This window comes from Lagopus leucura, unplaced genomic scaffold (assembly GCF_019238085.1).
Source record: "Lagopus leucura isolate 7727_CA_CO unplaced genomic scaffold, USGS_WTPT01 Super-Scaffold_760, whole genome shotgun sequence".
Classification (NCBI taxonomy): domain Eukaryota; kingdom Metazoa; phylum Chordata; class Aves; order Galliformes; family Phasianidae; genus Lagopus; species Lagopus leucura.
In genome coordinates this window covers 5,546,286-5,554,540 of record NW_024962257.1, presented here as the reverse complement: position 1 = coordinate 5,554,540, position 8,255 = coordinate 5,546,286, and the positions used below count along the sequence as shown (strand labels likewise).

At 46.9% G+C, this 8,255-nt stretch overlaps 1 protein-coding gene across 1 annotated transcript in view; it reads left to right on the top strand.

Annotated features, from left to right (window-relative positions):
• Positions 1–6,528: 6,528 nt before the first annotated feature.
• SSTR5 (somatostatin receptor 5) overlaps positions 6,529–8,255 on the top strand; it is a 7,541-nt gene continuing 5,814 nt past the window's right edge. The window contains exon 1 of the mRNA XM_042864572.1: positions 6,529–6,600. The gene's annotated coding sequence lies outside the window, so the exon portion shown is untranslated. The remainder of the gene's footprint in view (positions 6,601–8,255) is intronic.

Genomic DNA, 8,255 nt, shown 5'->3' with positions numbered 1-8,255 from the left:
AACCTCAGTCACAGTTTGAAATGTGGCATTGAATTAACAAATGCGTTCCTCTTTACCAAGTTTTATCTCCAAGTTTCTCAGATGAGAGCATTTGCAATTCCCCAAAGCAGAAAATAGAGAGGTGAAACCAGAGCTGCGGGAATGAGGTTTCACTGCAAGCATCAAAACAAAACCTCAACAGAAATCGATATCACTTTGCAATTTAACAAGAAGCAAACATTTTGAGTGGAGAAGAAGTAAATAAAAAGAAAATAGATCTGTTCTAAATGCTGGTCTCAAAACCCGTGGTGTCCTACAAACTCCAAACACTGAAGTGAAACCTGTTGGTCGCTGTCATCGCGTGTTTTTCAGCAAACATCTGGCCTTTGTTCTGCGTGTGAGGAAAGCTATCAGCGCTGCTTTTCCAGCATTGTTATCAACTCACACTCCACGCTTTGCAGAACAAACTGTGCCAGCAAAACGGGCACGAGCCTCCCTGAGGAGAGGAATTGAATAAGTATTGATAGGGCATTTTTAAAGGGGGAATTAAAATATTTTAAGCACAAGACATTATAGTTGATTAAAAAAAAAAAAAAAGACACAACAGTGTAATGTTTGTTCTTCATACGGCAAGGCATGCAAAGTGCCAGGAGGAATCCAAGGAGATGTATTCTGCCCATTAACTAAACACTTACTAGCAATAGAGAGTCTGCTAATGAGACAGGCTCAGTTCAGCACTGAAGCAAATTTGACTGTTGAATTTAATAATGAGGCTATTATGTTCCACAAATTGGCACATGCGCATCGGGAGTGTTTTTAATATTTCTTTTTGTGTGTGTGTGTCTGCTTCTCATTAGAAGCAAAGCAATAAATGGAAGTGAATTTATCTGCAGACTTAATTTCTTAACGGGACCGAACGCTCCATGTCATTTCCGTTAGAAGATGGCAAAAGTGCTAACAGAGACCATGGATGCATGTAGAAAAAAAAACAGCCTGAATTGTATTATACTACAGATTTTATTATAGGCTTGAGACTTACAGTCTTGTTCCCCCATGAGGAATTCCCCAAATGAGAGCCTGCATGAGTGGCTGGTTGAGGTATGAATATGTCTATGACAGTTGTTGGGAGTATGGGAAAACCTTCCTGGTCTGCACTGAAACAAGAACAAAAGTCCAAACCTTGCATGTTTTTCTGGCTCTACCATTAAGAGAAAACATTTTTGGTCATCAGAAATCTTACGGTTGTGGTTATATCACACACTAGAGAATCTTGTTGCTTCTAGAGTCTGTGCGTTTTCATTGGAGAACGCTTGGAAGCCAAAGGATCACCTTCCCACCCTGCTCCTCGGAGAGAGCAGCATGTTCTGGATCTAAACCTAAAGCATACTTTACCAACTGCCTGATTTTACCACATTGTTGCCATTACCGCTTTCAATCCTGCAACAACTCTCCAGCCTTGTAAATATTCGTCATTAGGGCTAAGGATCTCTCGATTTAACAGCGCTTCTCTCCTTATTTAATAAAGACTGTTCTATTAAATGATTTGCCTGTGTTTACCTGTGCATAATGAGGAATCTGGCAGAAAACCAAACAAGTTTGGAGCCTTGAGATGCCGGATGTTGATCCCATTAATAACTACAAAATGAACAATGAATCATTAAGTTACCTCATCACTTTGCTCCCCATTCACAATCACAGCAGTGCAAACCACGGAGAGAACAAGAGACCTATTGAACTTCATCACCTCCACTTCTCACACAACAAAGCAAATTTCTGAAAATGACAGAACAAGTGCAATCTCCATTTCAGTTCTGAGCACCTCAGTAGCACTGACTTGATTAGAGGAGGAGGATATTTATGCAGGGCAACTGTGAAGCAATGTAGTGAACTTTCCTTAGAAGATAGCTATAAAGGGTTAAATGCTTCCTAATAGTTAATAATGAGGTTCTCTTCATTGCACTGTTAGAAGATAAGCAAGATTCAGGGTAAATCAGTCTGGTTCTGAGAGATCTGGGTTCCTGGAGTGTTTTGTGTGGTTCTATCACTTCTTTAGGATGGCCACGTAATGCCAAGTAATAGAACCTTTTACAGAAATGTTGCCTAAGGATCAAGTGCATAACTCAGAGAATCACCAGAATGCAGAGAAATTTCTTCACCTGCGTTACAGAGCTGTAAATCACCTGGTTTTCAGAAATGCAAACTTCCATTTCTCCTAACAGATGCATGCACAAGGTCAACGAAAGAAAGTCACATTCTGAAGAAAATATACTGCGTAGACCTCATCTCTCTGAAAACAAAGTCTGTTAATTAAATGAAAATGCATCTACTCATGTCTTATTATAGTCTTTCAGAGTGAATCTCTGAAAACAGTGCCGAACTCAATACAGAGAAGTACACTGGTTTAAAACAGGAAAAAAATTGCACGTACAAACATCTTTTTATACATATTCTGCTTCCAAACACTGGTCACCTCTAATATTTTTCCTGTGTCATTCATTTGATGGAACCCAGTGATTCTTTGGAAAAGATTTGCTTTGCAGCTGAATATCTTGCCATTTTCTTCTTCATTTCAATACGGTGTTGAAATTCTCTACAGTTGTCTGAGAGGCTCTTCTAGGATGCCAGTTAAAGACTACAGAGAAGAGAGATGAAGACAACGTTATTTAAATTGATTTTTCATCTCTAGAAACCCCCTAATCACAGAAGATTAGAAAATCAGAGCTCCAGAACTCTTCCTGTCTGCCAGTACCTCTTGTGCCATTGGAGAGGGCTGTATAAAGGACAGGAGAAGGGGGAGGGACAGGAGTGGTGGGGAATTACAGTGCATGACACCAATACATAACACCATGGTCTCTTCAACCAAGGTCGCCAATGAAACTCATCATCAATGAACTGGGCAAAAAAGTGATTCACATAACAGCCAGTCAGGCCAGAAACAGGGACAGTTCATCAACTGCAATTATTGGTTAAAAAAACACTTGAAGAAGAGCAAAGTCAGCCTCTTGGCCCATGTTTTCTCCTGCAAGAGCACTTGCAAAAGTCAGAGCCATCCATGGGTGCATTGCCACTGTGGGGGATATCCTGGGCTGCTCAGCAGTGACCAACCAGGCAGATCTTTATGCATCTCTGCCACAGGCAATTCAACAATTCAGCAACAGATGGGCCTGTAATTACAGCCCATTTGAGAGATTTTTAATGCGCTGATTTGAAAGCCATTGATTTTTCTTCCTCATAAGGAGAACAACAAAGAGGAGAGAAAACACCTCAACCTCCCTGTGATTCCCACTGCTTGGCTTTTCACAGCATATTCTGCAGGCAAAGTGAAAACATTTGGCTTCAGCCAGCCAAACCATGATTGTAATTGAATGGAGTAACTGTCTTCCAGTCAGAAGCTGAGCATTTTCTGCGAGCTTTAAAGTGTTTAAGCTGAACGCAAACCAATCACCAAAAGAAAGGAAGACAAATCTCTGCTGCAAGTAGAGTTTCTGGGAGAAGAAGAGATTGAAAACTCAACCCCATGGCTGTGGCCTCAGGTTGGAGAGGTGATGGATGGGCTTCTGCAGACTGTGTAGTCTGAAGCTTTGAACAGCAAATGGCACAAAATGGATCCATCTATTTCTATGGTAACATGAATAGCTCAGGACTAAATTATAGCCCAAATCTCAGCTGGGTTTGAAAACTCAAAGAGCAGCCATTCTCACCCCATAGGCTTGATGGCCTCCTTCCAATCCTCATGCATGTCCTTTTCCTCAAAACTGACAATATTAAGAAAATAAATATATACATATTTAAAAATCTTAGAATCCTCAGAGGAAAATATATCTTAGCCTCCAGGCTGAGGCAAATTGAGTCTCAGGAGCCACAGCTTCATTCCCCACAACTCCTGGTGTTGCAGATTGCCCCACTGCAGCCCCACTGTCCCATGCTCTGGGGAGTCTTGTGGGGGTGAGGAATGGATGAGTTAGGATGGGTCTCTTAGCCAAGAACATACTTTTCTCCTCACCATGGAGCAGATCCTTAACATACAATCAGTTTTTAGTGCAATGGCTCCAGAAATGAACTGGGAGTAAAACACATTCTGTTCCTTCTCACTTCCTCTGATCTCTGAATTTGGAAGATATTACTATTGCACTGCCATGGTTCTTATAACCAGAGGCAATCCAGCCCCAAGTCTTCTGTTTCAACACTTCCATCTAATTCAGTTCTGGACCCAAGTCTAATGCTGGGGTGTCTTATGCACAGATAATTTCCCCCTCGGCAGCAATCAGTCTCTGTTCCTCACTGCCAGGTTCAACAGGAGCGGCTGCTGACACGAGCTCTCCAGCAGTTCTTCCTTCTAAACATATTGATCACAACTCATCTTTTCTGCTTCAGCTGAATTTTGACAAGCTGGTTCCAAAGGTACAGGAGGAACTTCCCGTGCAACCTGTCCCTGCAGCTCCTCTGGAGCTGTCACCTCCTTCGTGTTACAAGAAGACACCGTTTTAAAATGTAGTACAACCGTTTGTCAGCAGTTTCATCATCACTCAAGATCACAGTTGGAAAAGAAGTGTTGAGGGATCGCGTTATGACACTGAACTTTGGTATGCGACAAGGAACAGCTAAATAAATAGGCTTGTATCCAAATCATGGCTATCTGGGAGGTATTTTTGCAGAAAGATGAGGAAAAAAAAATAATAATGTGATTTGAGTTTCAGCTAGGGCAGCCCAGTCCTGTGTGCACCCACATTTTTGTGCCAGGAGCTATTTTTCTCCCCATGTTTATAGGTCTGGCATTGCTGAACTTTGGTCTCTGAGTGGGGCCATCAGCCACTAAAAGCATGGCAACAGGTAGTGTGCACAGTTAGCCCTTGTGCTGCCTTCTTTGGTCCAGAAATACAGTGTTGCCATTGTCTCAAGTGGGTAAAGAATTCCATAAGCCATGAGAGCTTTTGGAAACTTTCTCTGTCACAGCGCAGATCCTGCTAGGAATACTGCTGGCAAGGTGCAAAGGCAGCTGTTTTCATCGGGGACAGTTGGTGACTTTCATGTTTTCTCGGCAACTTTTTTTTTTGTGTCACAAATGCTAATAAAATGCTAATAAAATATATGAGGGAAATTCATTAAATTAGCCCTATTTTGATTCAAGCTGATATTCACAGTGGGGCTATTGTATCGCATTTTGCTTGGCACATTTTCAAAGAAGGTAATCAAAATCTCCTCTCCTCTTCTGTTTATCATCCCAAGTCTATTTTTATCAGATGATTCTCCCCATTGTCATGGCAAGAGCAGACTGGAGTCTTAGTTCAATTTAGCAATACATGACCATAAATACATCAGCAGATTGAATTAGAAAGTGACATGCCAAAAGCAGCTTTCTCCTCTCTTTTTTGCATTCACACATCTGACTCAATCACAGATCTCTAATTGAAAAGCCTCAGCAGTGGATTAAGATCATATACATTATTACGAAGCACGACATCCTGTGCATGCTGATGACAGCAGGAGCTGTTGGCAGGGCTGGGAGCCCCGGGTTTGCAGGGAGCACAGCTGTTGCTCTGACCCCATAACGTGTGCAAGGGGACAGGCTGAGCTCTGGATGGCACCACTATGGGTGTTCACATGTGTAACAGTGAAGGGAGAGGGTGGAATACAGCTCGAATTCACTTGTTGCATTCAAAGAGCAAAATATCTCAGCGGAACCCCAGCGAAGTCAGTGGGAGTTTGGGAGGGAGTAAAGCAAGCACCAAGTTTAGCCTGACAGCCTGCATACCAAGCCCTGCATCTTTCTGCTAGCTGGCGATGTGAGATTCCAGCCCCCCCCCACGTAGGACTGAAGCTCTTGCAGGGTGCTGGCCGCGATCCTGTCGCTCAGCCTGTCCCACGCTCCGTGCTCAGGGACAGGCGTATAAAACAAAGGTGACGAACACGACGGTCCCGTCTCATTGCCCCACAAGGAGCGAGCACGGTCAGGTGCTGTGCGCTCGGGGGAGAAGCTGCGAGTGCCCTGCGCTCAGGGAGGGGGCTCGCTCCAAATGAGCCTGCGGGAGTCTTTAAAAGCACTTCTCGGAACTGGGAGAGAATTAAACCGGGGGAGGAAATGCAGCTCTCCTTTGGTGCCCTTTCTCTGTCGGCACGGCGTGGGTGCTGCCAGCCCCTCCCAGCTCCCCCCGCAAAGCGCAGAGCCCTCGCCCGTGCCGGGGGGGCTGCAGGCTCTCAGGGGCCGAAGGATGGAGCAGCGGGGGAGGCGCAGCCAGGTAAAGGAGCTCGGGGAGGAAGTACGGGTATGCGGGGAGAGCGCGGAGCATCCCGACGGCTCCCTACCTCCAGCCCAACTTTCTGCAGCGGGGGCGGCCTCAGGCTGCCTCCTCCCGGGCTGTAGCACCCTCCCCTGCCTCCACTCCGTTCCCTCCCTCCTTCCAGCCCCGGCCCGGAGCCCCGTCTCTCCTCCCCGGGGGAGCGGCCGCCGTCCCCGCCCGCCGCCGGGGGGGGGGGGGGGGGGGGGGGGGGGAGAAGCGGCGGAGCTCGGGGTGCGCTCCCGGCGCGGGGAGCGGCCCGGGCGGCTGCAACCGGAGCAGCGCGGCAGCGTCGGGGGAGCGGAACGGCTCCGGACCCGGCGGACAGCACTCCCTGCAGCTGCAGGTAATCGTTATCGGGGGAGAATGGGGGCAGGGAGAGCGGCTGGGGGCGCCGAAAGGGATGGGAAAGTCAGGAAGGGATGGGGACAGGACAGGAGGGGGCTTCGCATAGCGCACCTCGCTTTTGGGCTCTCTGGGATGAAGGAAGAACCGGAGCGCTCGGTCTCATTTGCAGCTCCTTCGGAAGCAAGCAGCGATCCCGAGTCTGCCCTCCGCACGGGGCTTTTGCTGCTGGAGAGCGGAGCGGTCCCATCCCGGTTGGAGGGATGGAGAGATGCAGTGTTTGAAGCAGACAATCCTTAGCGGTGCTCTAAAGCGGCTGCTTGAAAGGCACCAGCGGTCGGGATGCTCAGAGACAGCCTGACACACTACCTGGCGCTGCTTGAACCCCACTGTGACCCAAAAAGCTGCATAGCCTTGAGTGCTCTCAGCCAGGCACATAACGGGATGGGGCACAGAAAGCTGTAGGGAGCTATTGCGAATGTGTGATTCTCCTTAATGATAAAAGAGAGAATAGCAGGAGGGGTGAGGAGTGCTCTGGGATGTCACCGAGACGCTGACAGTCAAGGTCAGAGTGGAGTCCTGGGAGTCATCATCAGTCAGAGTTGGGAGCAACGCTGTGTTCCAGTGCCTCGGTGTCTGATAGCAGCTTCCAACATCCGTAGTCATAGGCACAGCTTGTTCTTACTCTGCCCAGACCTTTGCACTGAAAAGCAGGGAAAGAACACCCCTGCTCAGGTGTTTTGACCTTGCACACTTGTAAAGATAAACCAGAGGTTTCTAATGATATCAGGCAGTGAGGATGCCTGCGGATCATACCATTACTTAGGGTGCTGGGATCAGCATGTTAGTGCCCGTGTTGGAAACTTCAGCTCCTGGGGGACTTTGTGGCCGGGGCTTGGTGGCTGGCACTGGCACTGCTGGCATGGGGAGCATAGAAGCAGAAACGACAAACTCAGGAGGGGGCACAGGACTGCTGGAAGGACAGGTGCTCCCAAGGCTCTCCTCCCAGAGGCAGTCTCTATGCTGAAGGCATCTCTGCTCTTTCCAACTCTCTCTCAGCCTGGGAGCAGGTAAAGGCTGTGGTTAATTGCTCCTTAACTGAACTGCCTTTGATTCTGAAATCAGCTCAGTTTCAATAGATTGCAGGGAAGAGAAGTATTGCCCTGGGATTTGAGCAGCAGTGGGAGTTCAGCCCCAAACACACCTGCTCAAGTGTGAACATGAAGGTGTCAGGCTGTGCACCTTCCTCTGGCTCCAACTGCTTAAATAACTGATCCAGAAGCCACATCAGCAGCATGTGACTTCACAGCTGTTCCTGTGACAGGACCCCCTCAGCCAAAAGTGAGTAATCTCTGAGTATAACAGAGCTTGAAATTTGTTTTTTGGGGAAGAAAAAGTATTTGGCAAAAGCAAAATTGCTTTATGGGCCATCTGCAAACTGAAAATAAGATCAAGTTATCAGGTAGGCTAACCACAGAGCACTGTAGGAAATGCTGGGCTGAGGAGAGCAGTAAAGTGGTGCTGACTTGAAAATATAGTTCCTAGAGAAACTGATAGTGCTAGAAGTGGCAAGGCATTATTCAATTTTGACTTCAGTTTATCTCTGCTCAATACCTATACAGCTAGTCAAAACAGAAAACCAATTTAGTGCAAGAA